At 41.9% G+C, this 21,151-nt stretch overlaps 1 protein-coding gene across 3 annotated transcripts in view; it reads left to right on the forward strand.

Annotated features, from left to right (window-relative positions):
• LOC122571471 (tyramine receptor 1) overlaps positions 1-21,151 on the forward strand; it is a 70,218-nt gene that overhangs the window by 19,487 nt on the left and 29,580 nt on the right. For 2 of the 3 annotated variants that reach the window (XM_043735278.1, XM_043735274.1), the window contains exon 2: positions 17,246-17,420. The exons of the other annotated variant lie outside the window; for it this stretch is intronic. The gene's annotated coding sequence lies outside the window, so the exon portion shown is untranslated. The remainder of the gene's footprint in view (positions 1-17,245; positions 17,421-21,151) is intronic. 3 annotated transcript variants of the gene reach the window in all.

A 21,151-nucleotide genomic window follows, 5' to 3' on the forward strand; every position in this document is an offset into this window, starting at 1 on the left:
GCGCACGTGGTCCAACAGTGGCACGCGTCCTTTCTGCTTAACTTGTGCGTTGCTGCTTCGTTTGTGCGGCCACGTCAATTTCATTCATTAGTACTCGAGCCGACGAGTTCATAATTGCCAAACAGCTGCTGACCCGATCATAGTCTCCGCGATGATTTTCCGTCGTGTTTACCTGCGTAATTGACTGCAACACGTCCTCTGACATATCAAAAGATTCGATTAACTACGTTTACCCCGTTTGTCGAAGGTTTGCCAGCTATTTAGAAGGGCAATTTATTCCTTGTCTTGTTCGCAGCGAAATTAATTACCGTTGAAATCGGACAGAATAATTTCGAGTGTCTAAAATTGCGCACTGAATACGGGAGAATTTGAACGAGGAGGAGAATTTGACGATTCTTCGTTCTGCAAAGTCACGAAGCTTCGTATAAGCGCGCATTGAATTTGCATAACTCGTTTTTGAATCTTCTCTCCTACGTTTCACCCTGTTGGTCCGGAGCGTAAGAGGAGCGTAGCCAGCTACCGCTCGCTTTGACTTTGCAATTTGTTCGAAACTTGCGTCGTTCGAATCCTCGATGAGTTCCTATTTTTGACACACGGACTGCTCCATCTTAGTTGCTTCTCTCCCTTACACCTGGCGAGTCAAAGTTAAATCGCGTCTACCCTTCCAGCGATGGTTGTTTGTGAATCGACGCTTTGAACTTGAGGCCGGAGTCGCCAGCTCGCCGACACGATACCAAAAGGTCTTTACGTAATTAGAGAGCGACGAAAGGAGCATCGCCTCGTCGCTTATCCGTGACAAGAGTTCTTTACACATTTTCTCCCACATATTTATTCCAACATGTTTCTACGTTGCAACTTTCCTTCTCACTTTTTTCTAGTTTTATTACTTGAAAAACGTAGGAGAAAGCCAGGGTAAGTCGCGCTTCACGGCTTTTCTGACATTTAAAAAACACTCTATACAAGAATCGTATCTCTGGACGTAACAAATCATTCGCCTTTTTAATTGTATTAAGTCAAAGCGACCATCTTTAACCCTTAGGGTGCTGAATACTCGAAGCCTATGCCATCCGTACGGACGGCACGCTGCCAGCGCTGACGATCGCTGTGGACTGAATACTTTTTCGCTATACTGAACTCTGTTGATCGACTATTCAAAGCGCAAATCGTAATAAGTTATCGTAATTCTTTTGCACGAGATTAAATGATTCAAGAGCGTTATTTTTTAGTATTAATTATTTATTATAGACATTGAAATTTACAATAAACTGGAATTTGGGTAGTAAACTAGAAAACAATAAACTAGAAAACTGAATTTAGTAAATATAACACAAGTTAATAATTCAGTTGTGCGTGAAAAATTTCAAAACAATCATCGATACATAATCCGACATCGCATTTTCTGTCGTTCCTTCTCTTATTTTTCACACAAACAACACATTTTCTTCTTGATAATTGTGTCGTGCCGGCACGATTATTCTACCAAATGTCCAAATTGGACAAATTGTGAATGCAAAGTATTAAATAAAAAAAAAAAAAAAAAAAAGAAAAGATAGTTTCTTCGAACGCGGCATTAACATTGAAATGCATTTATATTTATCTCACACAAACCGTAANATTAAAAAAAAAAAAAAAAAAAAAGAAAAGATAGTTTCTTCGAACGCGGCATTAACATTGAAATGCATTTATATTTATCTCACACAAACCGTAATAGTACTACTTCTGCGTAGGTACTCGGAAAAATTGACAAACGCATATATGCGTCCTTAGTCCACAGCGATGACTTTCGCCAGACGCATATATGCATCCATAGCACTCTAAGGGTTAATCAACAAATATCATAAAAATTAGAGGATTAACAGAAGTGGACTCATCGTGTTTTTCCAGTCTTCGTTCGCTACTCGTCGCGATCGTGTAGTGGCACACCAGCTAGAGGACAATTCAGATCATGTTGTTGTTTTGCCTCGGAGTATCAATATCGTTAAGAAACACGTAATGCAATGACAAATAAACCGGGCAAAACAATGTCGCCAATACGCGCACCGTCGAACAAAGACGAATTCGAATTTTTGGATGCGATCGTAAGCAGTTCAGAGTCTATCAGTTATCAACGAGTTATCAGCGATCTTATTTTGCGACTTATACACTGTTTATTCGACCATTCGCGGAGAGACGCGATCGCGAGAAGGCACGTCAACGGGAGTCGTAAATTCCCGTTACGATTAGATAATCGACGCCACGAAATGATCGATCCCCTGATTTCTGTTACGACAATAGGGGTGGTTCAACTGAATTTACACTGAATTAACAGGTATAAATTAATGTTTATTCCGACAACTTTATATAGAAGATAGTTACACTGATGCGTATGTATAAGTTAAATAAGTGATTGATTTAAGGATAGAAATCCGGTAATGACATGTTGACTATTCTAACGGTGAAGAATAAGTAAGTTAAAGTGGCGATGCTGTGTCGGAGGAAAGCTAGTGATGGGTGCGTCTAAAGCAAGGGACCATCGGATTTGTTCATGACAATTTTGGTTAGGAAAGTGAGGGCAGTAGACTTGCTTCTGATTGGATAAAAGAAGCTTGATGGACTAGGAAGGGTCTTAGCCGCCCTCGATAGATATTTGCTAGTGCAAAGTATCGTACGTGAGAAAAACTAACTTTCCCGTGTCTTCCCGCAATAAACAATAGGCTTTGGAAACGAATCAGTAAAAAGATGTTTGTACGGTTTAAAGGACTTTAGCTAGAAAATGCCTGAGATTTATGATAGGTCCTTAAGGCTATTGAGGCTATGCCGTAAGGACGTGCGGACATCTGGTTGCCATTTTGCCCGCGGTGTGTGGCCTGGTCGAGGTAGAGTGTCGCACAACGTAACATACACTGTCTTAGCGAATGCGTTAGTACGAGCGTCTTTGCGAACATTATCTGTACTTATTTATTTAACGTTTTAAATATATTTGACGGTTTCAACAGCGAGCAACGTCGTCTAATAAATCTCACGATCAACCATCCTACGCAAGTCCTTAACAATCGTGATGTTTGTCATGCACCTGCAACCTTATTAGACTTCACTAGCCTTGTCGTATCGGCGATTCGTCGTTCTAACATTTTTTAATAAACGTAAATCGACGGGTGCGTAGTCACGGCTGTGATTTCGATTTCGCGGCGAATTTGCGACCCCAGCCATTATGAGATGTTTACCGCGTGGAATTATGGAATACGAAATAGTTTGCGCGCGCATGAGATTACAAGGATACTTTGCAAAATTAATGGCATGGAAATTAATTATTTCGCTCGTCTCGGTGAAACGAGTGATAAATGCCGAGTTTCGTCGAGTAGGCATCGCTTGAAACGCGTATTTCAAAACGTCTGGCTGTGTAACCTTTCGCCAAGCTTTCCTTTCTTGTCGAACTTTCGTCTCTTAACTGCCGTATTCGATGATACAGTCGACGTACCGCCAAATTTTCATCAAAAATGAGCAGAGCCAAGAACCAGGCGGTTCCAATCCTTTTACTGCAAATTAAATTATCTTCGCGTTATATTGTTTGCCGTGCAAATAGCCAGGAGGCTGCTCATTTTTGGCAAGCGAATTACCTGGGCTTATTTCGCGCCGCGCGCCAGCCAGACTCGATTTGCGTTCGTGAAAACCTTCAATTACTTCGTTTCTCGAATTCTTCCGTAAATTAACCGATACCAGCGACTGATAGAAACGGCACGATTTGAATTCAACGCGCATCGGTCAAAATTTTACCAATCTCCCTTAGAATGTATTTTGTCGGGCAGAGTATGAGAACGAGAGTTCTTCGATTGAATTTTCTTACCGCAGCTAGTGAATTTGTTTTACGACACGGACGCGGATGTGAGTTATTTTTGACTGGGAGCAAGCTTTAGAAAACTAGTTTGAGCTTGCATTCGGAAGGAGCCAGGTCACGAGTTTCGTCATTTCGTGGTAATTGGACGGCGGATTTAATTGCTCATCGTTTTCAATGAGTTAAAGAAGTGTTATAAATAATAAAGAGTATAAACTTCAAATAATTGACATTAACCGGAAGTCAGAATGAAATACTCGACGATAAACGCTTTTAATTATCTTATCAGCTGTTGGATACTTCGATAGAAGAGTCAACAGTCGTGCCCGATACAAATAGGTCTGCGATGCTGTAACCGAAGGAAAGAAGGAAAGAGAAGAATGGAAGGAGAGGATACAGATAGACAAGTGCATCTCGCCTTGGATCTACCGGTGACTTCATCGTCTACCTAGCAGACCCGTGCCTTAAACAATGGGATGCTAGAAGTCAGGTCGGAGAATGTATCTGTAGGAAGGGATAATGAAGCAGGAGCTTTCGAGGATCGTGTTTTGTGTATCCATTTCTCTAATGGCTGGTGTAAGTCCACCGCCACAAGCGCTTACCTTACTTTGTGTTGGCGCAGCAACGTGTCACCAGCGATCAGGATCCTACCAGGATCAAATGCCCCAAAGTAGCCTAAATCTTTATATCCTTTTTTCGTCTATTTTTCCCCCAACTGTTTATCCAGACAACGTTTCTTCCCCCTTGACAAACTGCTCTCCGGTACTCTGACGATGTCGTACGTGTCAAATTAGCCAAGGAACAACCAAGGTTTGTTTACGTGCAATTGCTTCTTCTCCGCGGCGAAACCGTCAACTTGTATCTTTCCTCCAGTTGCATAGTTCGTTCGTCGAAATACGTTTCGCTTTATGATTCGCGATCAGAGAGAGAGAGAGAGAGAGAGAGAGAGAGAGAATAGAGAGGCCGCGTCCATTCCAGCGACTATAAAAATAGTGAGAACGAGCGAGTTTCAAGGACGCTGACTCTGTTCACCTCCCTATCCGCCATGAAAGCCATAAAACTGAAACACCGTACATCGAAATGGGTATCTTGCGCCGTTTCGTCGATTATCGACGTTTCTCACTAAACGTTTTTCGAAACGCCCGCCCCACCAATTGTCCGTGAACTACCGTCGTTTTGCTTAAGTTTGCCCGAGCTCGTTGAATTAGTAACGACCGACGAATCGTCCAGAGATCGGGCAGCGAGTTTCCAGCTCGTAATCAGGATGGAGAATGTTTAACGCGGTGCCCAGGACTTGTTTGAGACAAGCATCGCGAATATGAAGAGGAAGAGTTTATTCCGCGCATGTTGTACGAAAGAATCGGAGAGATCGTCGGATAACGAACGCTGTAACCGATGAGACGCGCTTAGAGAAGGAAACTCATTACTGAAATAATCGCTTTAATTACTGGAACGCGTCTCATTTAAACGGATATGCACCTTTCAAAGCACCGCGTGATTACGTTGCTTGTTTGATTTAGTTTTCGCGATTACCGTTCATCTCGTATTTCTTCCTTCTTTTCCTTTTTCTTTCTCTTTTCAAGTTTCTCGGGTAATTTATTACGCGTTATTGTTCTTCGCCATACTTGCCAGTAATGACGTTATTTCATAGATCGTAGATGGTGATTAATGTAGGTTTATCGATGAAGATGGAATTCAGCTACCTCCTGCATCTTCGGAAGTTTTTAACGTTAGCGATGTCTCGTAAGACAGAAGGAACATGAATTAGATTTACTTCCAGGCAAATGCAGGTTCATTCGCAAGCCATTTTTCATGCAGACAGTGTGCTTTGTACAGTTGGGTCGAGTGTTAAATGGCAGTGTAATATATTTCACGATGGAACGTGGGAAACGTCAGGTTAAGCTTTTTTCCACACGAATCGAAGTCTGCTTCTTATGTTAAATGCACTTCCGCCAGTGAGAAAGATTAAATGTCCGTTTAACGTACGATGCGAATGGATGGAAAAAGTTGCTCGTCCGCATCAAACGTTCACAAACCAGAAAGACAAATTGTATTTAACTCGAATTAACCTGTCGATTAATTCGTCTTTTGAGTATACCCTGCACGACTTCTTCTCTTCGTCATTTACAAGGAATACGCGCGACAATTTCTTTTTTTCTCACGTAAAAATGATCGATCGATCGTATCTGTCCTTTTTCTTCCAACCTTTGCTTCTTTCCACTCGACGAGCCACACGTGTTCCAGAGGAAATTGCGAGGAAGAAACACGTAAACTAGTATCGTCACACAGATACATTTTTAGGACGCTCGAATGCTAGTTTCATCTGGATCTATTATCAGACATAACCTGCTTGGCCGGCAGCAATGACATTGTTGTGACACAGCGGACACGAGATAAGTAGCGACCGATAATGCGTGTAATACGCACACTCGAGCGAGAATAACGCTGCTAGTTGTTTCGATAAATATTAATTCCTATCGTTCTAGCTTCTATTTCAGTTTGATGTATCTCACTGATGGCGTGTACACAAAAACGTAACGAGAAAGCTTAGAAATACGATTATTGACACAGATGTGTAATATCGTCTATGGAATATATTATTATTATATCCTGATATTTGTGATTTATTTATAATGAATGGATTGTACAGATATAGACAGAAAAACGATGGTAGTTTAACACGAACTAATGGCACTAACGCGCTACAATTTAGACAATTCTCGCCACAACGGATCCGACGTTCTCTCTCACGCGGACCACACTCTCTCGACAACGCTAGCAACACTATACTCTACAACGCAACTCGCACTCTCCGACTTCTCGATTAAAACTCTCCGACTTCCAAACTAAAACTGCCTGCTCTCGCATGCCTTTTGTCTTTCCGTAGACCCTTTTTACAAAACTGTACGATTGAAAAACGCCTCGGCTCTCGCGACATTGTATGTGGTTCACCCGCTAACTCCTAGGCTTTTTGTCCGCGATACTACATATGCGATCTTTCGAAATGTAAATTTTCATTAGATGTCGCGTCGTCGATGCAACCGATTTAATGGTTGAACGATAAATTGTGAAATCGAGTACCTAATTACGGCTTAGCAAGACACGTATCGGACATTAAGTAGTCAGGATATGGCACGAGGGATTTGTCAGACGCAAGTAGCAATGAATCGTCAATGTCAGCCGACCGGAGGTTATAACGCTGGGATTCGCCAGATGGCAAACAGTAACGAGGAACGTATCGTGGCCTGTCGTTTCTAGTTAGCGTTCGTTCGCCATTAAGCGATACTTTTGCAGCCGCGTATCGAAAATCCTCGTTCGTGTCTAGCCACGATGGAAATTCAGTGTCGCCGCGGCGACGTCCGACGGAAAAGACTACAGCGCCCGATGTAATTACAAGCTCGCATCCGGTAATTTAAATTTCACCGGACAGGATTAACTGCAATTTAATTCCGTTAAAAAAGTACTTTGACGTAGCTGGTGCTCGTGTGCCTTTACGATGTATTAAAACGAAGCTTTCCAAGCTCGACAGAAAATATTCATTTCCTATTTTTCAATCTCTCTCCAGGTTCGACTTATCGATATATACTCGAATTACCAACGATCAGCCCTTTTTTTTCATTTATAGAAGATTTATAGAAAATTGATATGAAAATTAAAAAATAGTACGACCGTAATTTCCTCTTTCGAAACATGCTCGTTTAATAATCGAGCCATACGTTCGATAAAGATCCAATTCTTGTTTCCATATTCCGAGAATTCTTTCCTATTTCGATAATATAATCTTTCCGTTACTTTTTAAACAGCGATTTTCCAGCCTCTCTGTTGCTTCGTAAACGCCATTTCGTAACGACTAACGAAACAACGATGCTTCTTCTTCTGTGCACATGGCGTATTCTTATTTCGCGTATATAAACTAAACAAGAAATATACGAAAAATATATTTATACAGCGATACCAGAGTAGGATTACTCGAAAGAAATACGCGAGCCTGGGAATTTTGATAGGATGATAGCCGACAAAAATCTATAAAGCGGTAACAGCGAGCCGTGAAGAACGGTCGTGCCACTATTTTACGGACCCTTAGCAAAGAAATACGAGGTGAACGTCGGCGGTGCTGCGAACGTCTGTTTTCTTTGGACGCACGCTCTATCGAACGAAAAATTGTTCCATCGGACTGAGAAATTGTATCGACAGGTTCGCGGGTATATTCTCGCGTCCTTTAGCGAATTTCGACAGAGTCGACGGACTAAATGGAAAAGGATTTCAAATGGAATCAATGATGATCCTCTTCTCTTCGTCGCTCGGATTTCACCTTTTTTCCTTTCTCGTTGTATCGTGACCGTTGTTAACGAAGACGAATGGAAATTACGAGAAGAGGATTAGTGTTTCGCTAATCTTTTTCATTCCAAAGTATAGCTACAATCCTATTTACGTTCGATACGCGCGCTCCATCGGGCACACATCATTTTCTATTTAGATCCTTCCATAAATCATGTCCCTTCTTTATACTTTCAACGATTGAAACTCGCGTTGTTTTATAGAAAATCGATGCGAAATACGGTAGCAAGGTTGCCTCTGTTTATCGTCGAAGCCACGGAACGCGTAATAAGACTTTGATCAATCTGTCTTTCGATGGAATTTTTCAATGAAAATATTCGAGGATTTGCGGTGTCCCGAGGGCGTTGTTTCGTCGTGTCTCCGGGTTTTGGCCGTAGAATTTTGGCGAAGTGCATCGGTATCCGTCGATATCTCTTGTGTGTGTGTGTGTATACATTTACGAGTAAATATGTTTGAGGAACGAGACCCAAGAGAGAGTTGCGAACCGAGACACGCGGGAGACGATTGCGCGCTTCGGGAACGATGTTCGGATAGTAAACATCGAGTGAATTTAACCCTGCTAAGATAGCTACCTCTCCTCGTATCAATCTTATGTTGACAGAACACTCTTTGTTCTGATCGATCATTTGATCGATCATTTTCTATATTTTTATATTTCATATGTATTTAATATCTGTGTGTAAAAAATATAAGGTAATAACACAGAGAAGAGCACGCCTCACGGATTTCAATGACCTTTAAATAAATATGTACAAAGGACAACATTCTGAGCAACTTTTCCCTATACGTGTTATCGCTGTGACGCTCGGCTTTAGTTTTCGACACATTCATAAAAATAGTTTTCGTACTTTTTCGTTGAGTTTGGGATTATTCCCGTCGTCTCGTGGTACGATGCCTTTACACGTCTCGCGTTTATTAAACTCGATTCATTGATGCTAATCATCTGTAATATAAATAAAATAAGATAAGCGAACGGATTATAGGTTGGGTTAAATTAATATCACTTTTCGTCTCACGGCAGCTGGTAACGCTAGCGTGATTTACTTTTCATTTCACGCGATTTTGTAACTGTATCGTAAATTCTATTATTATCGTTCATTACGATTTATATCGATATCTTTTCTCTATTTTTAAGTTATTCCTCTATAATTGCAAAATAGCATATTGTATCAATATTTTATCGTATAATTTGATGTATTCAACGTTTCGCGTATTATTATTTTGTTGGTCTTGTGCATTGTGTAGAAGTTACTATACGAATCCACTAAGGACTGAACGAAGGAAATTAGTAACGCATAAAAGTTGCATGCACGTAAGAGGATTTCCTATGATTAACCAACGAATAATGGTTCATCGTATTATAAATATTTGAGTATCTTCGAATTTCCTAAATTTGTATCGTTCAGATAGAGGAAGGAATACCTCGGTAAGAGAGATTAATGAAATCCTGGGAATTTCCCTTCGTAATCACAATATTAAGAAAAGGAGCTCGGTAATTAAAATTGTGCGGAAAAATTACAAATGAAATATCGCGTTAACGCATCGCTGCACTTTAACCAGTTAATTCTATTATTTTTAACCAGTTTTCTTTCCATTCGTTCGAAGTTTATCATTCTCGGTGTAGCCGGAGCTTTCCATGAAAAAAAAGTGGAAAAGGATTCGATATCGGAGATCCGTTTAACGTGACGAGGCAACCGCGAATCTCCAGATATCCTCTACCGATACGCTTCTTATCGCGATAAAACCGAGCTTCTGTTCTCCGTGTAAAATCATATACTGTCAAGGGAGACAGACACGGGTCTACGCGAAAAAGGGGAAAAGACGTAAAGGTTTTGTTGTTTACAGACTTTCCAATACGTATCCCGGTTTCCGCGTACAAACTCCTTTAACGAAATCCCACGACTGAATTCCGCTCGTGGTTGCAAGTTTCGTTCTCCTGTCCCTCGATACTTTCTTTCTCTCTTCTCTATCTATCTGTGGTTTGGTCTGACAATAGGCGACTCCGAGCTTTTGCTCCGCACGATAGAAACTAAGGTGGAACAGAGGAAAAAACGAAGTCGTATCTCAGGGACTCGTAAATGGACGTCTTAGCTGCGTCGTCTCTACATTCACCGGTTTCATACTGTAAATAATAGATGCGATGCGATGCGCGCCTCGCGCCGTTATACCTTAACTCTTAGTTTTCAGTCGACGTTTCGTCTTCTTTCCCTTCGTGATTCCTCGTTTCTCTCGCCTTCGTTTACCCTGCAACGCGTTTATTATTTCGTACCCTTATTATTTCGTTCTCCCTCGACCTCGTTGTTCAAGAATTTCAGATTTCCATTCGATTCTTTTCTATTCAGTGGAAAATATCTTTCGCCGCTCTAAGAGAGCATCTGTGTATTTCCAAAGCGGCAAATTCAACGCTTGTTTACACGTTAACGCAATTTTACAACTTTATCAAACATTGATTTAGGTGTATGTTTCTTTGCAGCTCTTAATCTCCGATCAACCAGACTGGTGGTATATCTTTGATACTTAACGGTTTATCAATTTAAGCTTGACAATAATCGATGGTTTAAACCGAGCAGCGAATAATACAATAACGATTTTGTTGGAGAATCGAGCCGCTTACAGGCTGCGTTCATTACTTTTGTAAATTAAAACGGGTAGAATACTTTTTTTCAGATATTAAATATTATCTGTGTACCTGGCCACTGTGAAACCGATGAATTTATCAAAAGTGGTATTAATCAATTTAGCGTGGCAGAGAGAATCAGTTAATCCTGCGCGGGCGAACAAGTGATATTTCATCCTATAATTTCTTCCAAAAGAATTGATATTTACGCCGACAGATATTTCGAATATTCGACTGCGCGAATGATTGTTCGATACAGCAGAAACTTCGATAAGTATGCTGGGATTTTACAACATTTCTTTCCAAGCTTAGAATAGGAACGAAATTAATTTTCGACGTAAACGATTCTCTTCGTCTGCAAAGTGTTAGATTGGCATCCATCAAAGTGAATGGACCGCGTACGAGTCAGACAGTTACTTAACAGGACAAAAGATTTTTAGATCGACTTAGAACAGCGCGAGCTTGACAAATGGCGCGTTGTAGAAACACCATGGAAGAGGACAGGCCGCGATTCGTTTTCGGCTTCCTCTGCTTCCCATTAGGGCTGGTTCGTTCAATATCGGCGAACTCCGGGCCGAGAATTTCATTTTCCGGTGGAAGCTTGCCAGCAACACTCCGCCGCTCAATGTCGTGTGGCTTAAATGCACCCTCCATATCGTCTTCCACAGGTTTCTATCTTCACTCTGTTCGCCCCTCTTTTCTCTCTGAAATCGAATCATCGAGAATCGTGGTAAGAATGATGAACTCCGCGAAAGTTCACTCTCCGGAACTTGTATATCAGGTGTCGATTTCAAGGTGCCGGGGAACATCGATACTTTTATTACTCGTCGAGGAGCATTCGTGTTTTCATTTTCCACGATTATCAAGTAAAATCGTGACTTCTATATCATCTTTATTGGCTCGTTAAGGCCGCACGAACCTGACCTCCACGAGGCAACGTAAATAACGCATCAGGTTGGAAGCTTTCTGCGCGAATTTATTGCCGCTGTTGTTTGTAATTTCTTCTAATAGAGTTTGAGTGGAGGAGTTATTGCGTTCGGCGGCGAAAGCGGAGCTGTAATTGCATTGTTATTAACGTAGGGTGCGCGCAAGGAAATTGTGACGCTAATTGTTCCAAGGAAGGAGGCTTCGTTGATTTTGTAACAGATGCGCCGTATTAAACGACCAAGTGTAAAAACGACTACTTCGTTACTAACGTTTCTCCCTTTCTTCTCTTCTTTAGAACGGAAACTGTGAATTCTTAAAGAAAAAAAAACGGGAACGAAGAGACAGAGGGAAGAAAAAGGAAGATGTTTCGAGGCGTTGAAACGTGTCGTGTCGTCAGACGAGGGGTCGTTATTGTTTCCACGTTTACACCGAATTACACACGCTATTGGAAGGGATTTCACGTGCGTTTGCTCGAACGCGAAATATGCTGCCTTTAAAATCGTCAGACCGATTCCGTTCGCTTGGATGATCCGAACGTTTGTGGATTAAGGAAATCGTAAAGCTCTCGCTAACATGATCGCGATCCGTGTCTCGCTTCGTGAATAAATATTTTAACAGTGCGATATGTCTATGATTCAATCCTACATAGGCGAACATCGAATCTATTCCGATTCTTGCAAATATTTCTTGTTATTTATTTATTATTACTTAGTCCGTGCCTTTCGGCTTTGGACGAACTTTCGGTTTTACATCTCTTATACCCATTTCGCTTCTTGTATATCTACCTTCTCTCTTATCCATTCTATTGTGTTGCACTCCCTTAAATTATTCTATCTCTAAAAGCTAAAAACTAATGACTAACAACTATTGCAACTTTTGGGCTTTCGCCTCCTTGCTGCGCTTCCTTCTTGTCGTTCCTCCCCGTCTTGTATCGCACTTCTCTTCTCTATTATTGCTTTTAATTCCGTTAGTCCTTCTCCAGTCTCATTCAGTGTTTTTTCCATGTCCTTTGGTTCTCGCGTTATTTCACATTCATTACATGTCTCGAGTCTTCTTCTTTCCTTTTACATGGTCTGCATCTTTTTTCTCCCTCTTCTTTCCAGTATTCCTTTGCTTCGGTCTCGTCTGCACTTCTGAATCTTGCTAATATTTTTCTGTTCTTCCACTTCATCCTCCCTTCTAAGTACTTTGGTAACTCTTCTTTCGCGATTTTTCTGTACTGTCTGTTATATTTGGATTCCCTTATCCTTTTCCCCCTCTCTTCTGTTTCTCTCTTTCTTCCTTGTTCTATAATTTAGTCCGCTGTCATCCTTTCTTGCTCTTCTCTTGCTTCCATCTGTGTCCCTCCATTTCTCACCTCTTCCGGTCCCTTCTTTCTCTTTCTTCCACTTCTCTCTTCCTGGCCATTTCCCCAGTTTCTCTCTCTTTCCTTTATGCACTCCTTTGCTAGTTTCCTTTTTTGATTCCAAGGCTTTCTCCTCGTACCTTGCTGCTCTTTTTAATGCTTTTTCTTTGATTTCTGTTAGCTTGCATTCTTCTATCGATATATAATTGATCCTTGCAAATATTTCACGCTTATTACTTTCTAATTTCTATAGTTTTTACTTCTACGTATCAGTGTTCTATCAAACTATATATGTAATATCGTCTATGGAATATATTATAATTATATTCCGATATTTGTGATTTATTTATAATGAATGGATTGTACAGATATAGACAGAAAAACGATGGTAGTTTAACACGAACTAATCGCACTAACGCGTTACAATTTGGACAATTCTCGCCACAACGGATCCGACGCGGACCACACTCTCTCGACAACGCTAGCAACACTATACTCTACAACGCAACTCGCACTCTCCGACTTCTCGATTAAAACTCTCCGACTTCCAAACTAAAACTGCCTGCTCTCGCATGCCTTTTGTCTTTCCGTAGACCCACCACGCACACAAGGCCACGTAGGCCCTTTTTACAAAACTATACGATTGAAGAACGCCTCGGCTCTCGCGACATCGTATCTGGTTCACCCCCTAACTCCTAGGCCTTTTGTCTACGATACTACATATATATCAACAATTTTATATTTTACATTTGGTTATCGTACACCGGTAAAGATCCCGTACAATCGGTCTTTCCTTTTATCTCTGTAAAGCAAAATGTCTCGATGCTGTGGCAACAACGATGCGACTTCCGCCGAATTAGAATATAATTCGTTCTGGATTCTACATTCTGCCGTATTAATTTATCATTATCGAGAATCTCGTGAGGAAATTGTTGATTCGCGCGCTCCTTATTACGAGATTTCGGGATTAATACAGGCGAGTTTAAAGAAGGAGAAATGTATAAAAGTGATGTCGCTTTGCGTAATGGCTTTATTATGTTAGCGGAACCGTTCTTCTGTAGTCTTTCCATTTACAACGCCATTGAAATCGTTTAAGCCACGAACGTTAATTCACGAATAAGAGAAAAACGTTTAACAGAGATCCACTTTGACAGAAAGTTAATTTAATTTCAAGTTTGCACATCGTTCCGCTGTTGTATCTGTAGACTCTGTGTCTGGTTTTTTTTTTATCAGCAATGGTCGATAGGTAATTCGAGTCGCACCGACGACAAAGTTGAAACTAGCTCCCTAGGCAGAGGAATTTCTTTGTGTCGGTCAGTCAAATAACGATGGTCGCTCGATTCATTACGTCGTGCTTGGCGCGCTGACATTTCAGATATCAAAGGGAATTTGGAAATAAGGGGAACGTCTTACGAGCGGAACTGCGATGCACCTTCAAGCAGAATGTCGCTGACTCCGAAAGAGGATTTGAAAAACTTGCGCCGAGCCTTTTGATCTGTCGCGTCCGGGGAACATCGAATGAGTTCTTTTCTGCCTGACAAGCTTGCGTGAAATTTACTGAACGTTTTAATGACCGCAGCAATATTGTTTTATATTATCCGAACAAAAGAATTCGGTTCGATATTCACCGTCGTACAATCTTTTTTCACGCGATCGGTACGTTACGAAGCGTGATAAAGCGTTAGAAATTCGAAAGAAAAATCGAAATGGAGAATTTTCTTCGATGACCGGCAATATCGATCTCTTTCGTTATAAATTCTTCAGATAGTAGATCATCGAAGAAATGCCACGAACCTAAAAGTCTATTGTAATCTACGAAAGAGCTTGTATTCCGTTCGTGGGTTATCAACACTCCGATCGACACGGCGATCAGCGAAACTGCTGCAATTTCATGTGTTCTACACGCGCCACAAATTCGGCAATACCAACGTGTCTGCATTATCCGAAAAACGGCAGGAACACGTGCGCGGACCACTCGACACGTTGCAGAGATCAATGATCGTGTACGGGATATCGGCCCGATCATCGACAACTTCGGTTTCATACGATTCGATCGAGACAATGGAAAAATAATTGTTGATGAGTGGTCCGTGGACAAGATCGATAAACCATAATATTGCCTTTATGCCCACGTCCGTGATAGTTTATCGGAATGTCGGTGCAATACTTTTCGGTTATAAACGTGCAAATTATGCTCATTTTGTTTAATGGGCATTAGTAATCGAATATGTAAATCAAATACGTCGGGATCGTTCGCGAAATTATGTTATCGGCGTTCACCGCGTCGATGCTATTTGTATGAGACGGCTGCGTATTAATTAATAGCTTTTGCATCGTTCGAATCGACGATGGTAGATGGAAAGCGTAGCGTGAAACGAGCTACGACGATTTCTTCGCGAATTCAGCCGACTCAACGATTTTACGATAATTCGATCGGCAGTTCCATTGATATACGACTGGCCGGAAAGAGACGCAAAAGCAGCGACTTGCACGGGGAAAAATGTCCTCGATGATCGGGATATATGATCCTGGAATACGTAATCCTGTACGTATCGACGGATGGTTTATCGAAAAATTTGAAATACCGCGTGTTTGTTAAATCGCCACTTCGTTGACTTTCACCGTTGGATCTTCGATCATATCGTATATTACACACAAGCGTGGCGTGTTAGGAATCAATCTTTTACATCAAACAATCGCTCCATCAACCTTCACCCTTTCTGTAAACTCGACGACATCTGAGATCTTCGTTTCCACTGGCGCCGGTGTTCTCGGGGCGTGTAGGTAAAGTAACTTGGTAACTTGGATGATTTCTACAACCATGATAATAATTAGGGATTCTGCGGTTCAAACAAGAAAGCTCGTACAATGGTATTAATTATACGACATGGAGTTTCGACAAAGGAGCCGATGTTAATACGTGCAACGTCGCCTGGGAATTTCCACGAATTCTAGTTTCGTCCGCAATTCGCGAAAAGAGGACTACGGTCTCTCCTCTGGTTTGCAGAAGGATCGGACAGTCGAATTCTCTGTTTATACGGTATTTCTAGCTCTGTGTATTCGGTTTGTTGATTCCAGCTGCTTCGACGCGGTCTCGTGGCGCATGCAAAAGCGTATCGACGCTCGTTTCGAGGTCCTTCTTAGCGCGCATTCTTCCGGAACTGGGTTAAGACTGGAATTAAATTTTCCGTTTGCGAAGGCGCGGCGGCCACTACGAAATCCTGTTCGTTCATATCGAAGCCGAAGGAGAAGCGAAATTTCCGAATTATTGGCGTAGAAACGCGGCTGCGCTGCAAAATACCCTCTTTCGCTATCGGAACGTGCTTCCGGCCGACAAACCTGCCACGGTTAATCCGACCAAGATCGGCTAAACTTGACCCTGCGTCGTTCACGGGACTGCGACCAGACGAAATTGCGAATCGACGTTCTCGAGCAACGTAACAACAACGGAGATCGTCCTTCTTATGCATCCACGAAAACCTCCTTACGTGTTAGAGTTAGAGACAAGGTGCGATAGTTTTATAGTGCGATAAAGTTACGATTAGTCGTTGATGGGTGTGTAACTTAAGCGTTGGAATCAGCATTTCGGATTCGGTTAGCAATCAGAGTTGCAAGCAATCAGTTAGTCTGTACTTGGCAATCAAGTAGTATTCAGAGTGGTGTTAGTCGTTAGTTACTGATCGAGCAGGATTAACCGACCTAAGGGGAGTTCGTTAAGACTTTAAACAAGCCTGGCTGATCGATCGTTTCATAAGTTTTAGCGGTTAAAAGATTTATTTCAATTATTCCTATCGTTCGTTATGTTTCAATTTCGAGATTGAATGTAAAAGATGAGAATGTCTGTCGCAGGAAAGAAGGATCGATGGCCTGGCTTAAATAGAATGTGTATTGGCTGGGAATTAGAAGTGGCGCGATTGGCCGAGCATAAATCACCGCGTGTCATTTATACGTTTATCGAGTCAGTTTTTCTTTTGTTTCGTTGTTAGTTCGATAGAACGCGTAAATCTAGTTGGTCGTCCATTAGTCGGTTACGTTCTTCGATCGTTGTTGCACTCTCCCCAGAGAGAAATTCGATACTAGCTTGCTGGTATAATTACAAATACAAGAAAAAAGTATAATTATATCACCATAGTTAAACCATCAACGATTTTCTTTGCAACGGAGATCATCCAACGTCTTAATTTAGTTCTGTTTCTCTTCTACACAGACGATATAGTCTACGATAGAAATCGACGAACCGCTGTGGCTCGACGAGCCAACCGATCGAACGGCTGATTACCGGAAACTGACGACCAAAAATGTGACGCGCGGCGTGCATACGACGGCCGAGCCTCGAACAGAGAACGCTGGACGACTATTGGCAGCCTGACGTTGGATCGACGGTGAGCGTTATCATCAGCAGTTATCGTATTTTTCTCCCTGCGAAAGTTACAAACTTCGTTAAATTGTCCGTCGTTCCTCCGAAAATACGCTTTTCGACCGAGTTTCCGTTTTTCTAGTTTCTATTTACGATTTTCACATATAAAAAGCTATCAATTCTTTCTATCGAATGTATTTTATCGTCGCTGATTCGATGATATCGTATACTCCGCGTTATCGGTGTCATCGTTGATACGCGAAAATTCCTACATTTAGATACTCGATGGAATCGCACGTTGATATTTTTGGGCCATTTCATCGACTTCTGTTTGCATTTTTCAAGGAATTTTTCACGAGAAGCATCTAGGGCGAGTATTTATACGCAACAAATGAATATATAACGTCGCGACGTACGAACGTATTCGCGGTACAAATATATTGGAAATACGGGCGATCAACGGTGAACCGTACGATTTTAAGTTCCACGATGTTCAAACAGCTTCGTCACGATCGCCACGCGTACCAAGGTCTTTAAGATAATTTTCCAACCAGGAAATACTCGTCGTTATTTTGCTTTCGTTGCAAGTAGCTGTTTGATGGATTTGTGTAATTTATCGCCGATCAGCGTGTCACTGAACCTATAAAATATCGCGACATCTACTTTCTATTAAGCCTGTGGGAAAGGTCATAAATTGTACGATTCTATTATAACGTCTACGTTCTCCAACCGAGAAAAGGAAATAGAGAGGAAAATTACCGTAAAACAATCGTTCCATTGAAAGTTATATCTCTGTTGAATTTCGAACAATTTCAAACCATAGTTCCGCCTCGTTACCTTCCAATTGTTTCAACGAATCACTTAATGCCATTAAAATAGTCAAGATGCTTCGAGCCAGAATTCTGGACACGCGACGATAACCAGAGATACTCTACGTACATCTTTTTAACGTACACGTAACGGCAATTGGTGTATCGATATGCGAAAGGACGGATGGCTGCAAGTTTTTTAACGAGATGATTAATCACCGGGAGTTATTTCATCTCGTTGCAGCGGAAAACGCAGCTACTAACACGATGAACGTTTCAAACAAAACAAAAAAAAAAATTCGTTTGCTGCTCGGTGTTCGGTTTGAAAAATTTTGCTGTTATCCAGCCGCAACGGTGGTCATTAATCGAAGTTGTAATTGGAGGTTTAATTCGTCACTTGGAGCGTGTATAATGGGGGAGGTACGGGGTTGGTGCATATTGGATGATTTAAATCGCGAAACACTCTTCACGGTAACCCCTTTATCCAGCCCATTGTGCAGTCAATCGTTTATCTGTGTTTTACGTACAATACTTTTCTCCTAACACCTGCGTGTCATTTCGATTATCTCGTTTTCGATATTGCACAGCTTCTATCGAGTTCTTGGCAGTTGCTTCGACGAATGTATACGCGTTAACATTAGAAACGGCAAAACCGCAATTTCTCGCTGCTCCTCTCTTTGACTTGTTTCTTTTCTTTCCTCTACGTTAGTTCCGCTCTTTTATCTTTACATTTGGTACAACGCACTTGTAATCGGCAGCGTAAATATTCAATTGCCAATTAAATTTATAGGAATAATTTACGCGGCACAATGAGGTTAATCGGAAGCAGTAAGAACAACGAGCCGAAAATTTGTCGAGAGCTTTCAGCTTTCTTGAACGCTAACGATTGATTTCCTCTTGAAATATATATATTTTTTGTACAAAGGCTGGACGAAATAGTAGCGGTAACCACACGATCGAGTTTCTCTTAACGTGGCTCGACTAACGGCCTTCGAAAATTTCGGAACAGTCGAAACCGTGACCCGATTCGCCGACGGAGTCGATGTAACGTTGAACGTACGAATGCTCTCTCATGTTCGAGTCAATTAAGCTCTATCGATTGCCTCGGCGACAAAGACAAACCCAGGACTGCTCGAACTGCTGCCGGTGTGCTCTCCGTGGTCCAGGTCCGACGTTTATTGTTACTTTATTAACGGGCCGATCGTCGTCGAATTACGATATCGCCGATGGAAAATGTAGCCGTGCGGTCGATCGTCCTCGTAAAGATTCCACCTTCGTTAAGGCGTCCGTAAGTTTACGCTGGTTTCGATTTGTCTATACCAAATAACAGACGTCTGCTTGAAACAGCGGCCGCGATGTGTATAGAGCCGTCGACGTCGACGTCGACGTCGACTTCGAAACAATGGCGATTCGCGAAATGGTTTATCGCGACTGTGACAAATGGCGACCGTATTAATTAGCCGTCAGGACGGGGAATTAGGATTAGAGGAATGGGCGAACCATCCAGAGGATTTGCATCTTAAGTTATAGCAACCTCGAACGAAAGAACAGGAAATTAATGCGTTTTACGAGTTTGTAGATCTTTCGATTCGCCGGTTTACGACTATAGCGACGTGCAAGTTAATCGAGCTACGCAACATTCAACGTCTAAACAATTCAGTTTTGAATTTTGTATCGAATAGACAAACTTGCTGAGACATCATTGGTCTTTAACGTAATAACGAAAAGCTGAGAAAATATCGTGTGTACCTTTTAGGTTGCGCGAGAGAAAAATATCGAAGAACAAGAAAATGATTCGAATAATCCTATGGTGCAGTTGTCAAATATAGATCGTTTCGAAATTGTTGATAATCTTTGGTGAATCGCGCGTCGAATAGCTCGAGCTCGACTCGAATATTCCTGTCTTAACCTAGCGAGAACGAACGAACGAACGATGGATTTTAACAAATCTTTTTTTACCATCCGACGAACGTCGACCACATTATAATTCTTGCTACTCGCGAGGACGAAGAACTGCTTTAAGGTTGATCTTTAGCGTGAGCTTTATCGCAAAAAGCAATAAAGAAACCACGAACGGGTCAACGTGCACACCATCTTTCTTCGTTTCGCCTGCTATTTTACCGCCTCTTTGTCTATTCGAGGGTCGAGAAAGGCCTCACGGTTCTCCTCTACGTGTACACGTACGCCTGCTCTGTGAATGAGCGTATGCGCACCCCTCAAGCCTTGCCCCATTTTTGTCCTCGATGCATTCTAATTCCCGTTTCTGATTCCCGTCTTCATCTTCCGTTTTTTGATTCGTCGACTTTTCATTTTCCCGCGAGACGCCGCTTATCTGATTTAATATCCTTTTCCCTGGGATTAAACTCGAAGAAGTAATGGGAGGAGGAGGAGGAGGAGGAGGAGCAGGGGGAGGAGGAAAGAAGAAGAGAAGGAAAAGGAGCCTGGAATAGGACGGTACGATGGGGATAAATTGAGTTTTTAAAGAAAATATGTGTATAAGATCAGGCAGGTCGGGGGTCGTTCCGACCAAGAAAGTGACGACGGATCGCTTCCGCGTAAACGTCCTTTCACAATACACGCCGTTCGACTGGTATTATTTTTCAATAAAATCGATGGCATCGTATCAATCTTCTTAGAAACTGAATCGTCGACAAACGAGTTGGTTTCTGGTTCGCGGCAAGCGGCGACTCCGCCGCGGTATCGCTGCTATTTCTTCCTCGTCCTCTATTCTCCTGGCTGTGCGTGGTAAGAGAAAAGAAGAGAAAGAAAGGAATAGAATCCTCATAATAGACACAACACAAGGGAGAAGCCACTCCTAGAAGATCAGTGTATTAAAGCCTGCGCAGTGTAACTGGCAAAGCTTCTGTTCTCCCGCGGATTCTTCCACCATGCAGTCTGGTTATTTGGAAAACGTATCGTCTCTGGTCGACGAGACGCGGCAAATTCC

This window comes from Bombus pyrosoma, linkage group LG1 (genome assembly GCF_014825855.1).
Source record: "Bombus pyrosoma isolate SC7728 linkage group LG1, ASM1482585v1, whole genome shotgun sequence".
NCBI classification, from domain to species: Eukaryota; Metazoa; Arthropoda; class Insecta; order Hymenoptera; family Apidae; genus Bombus; species Bombus pyrosoma.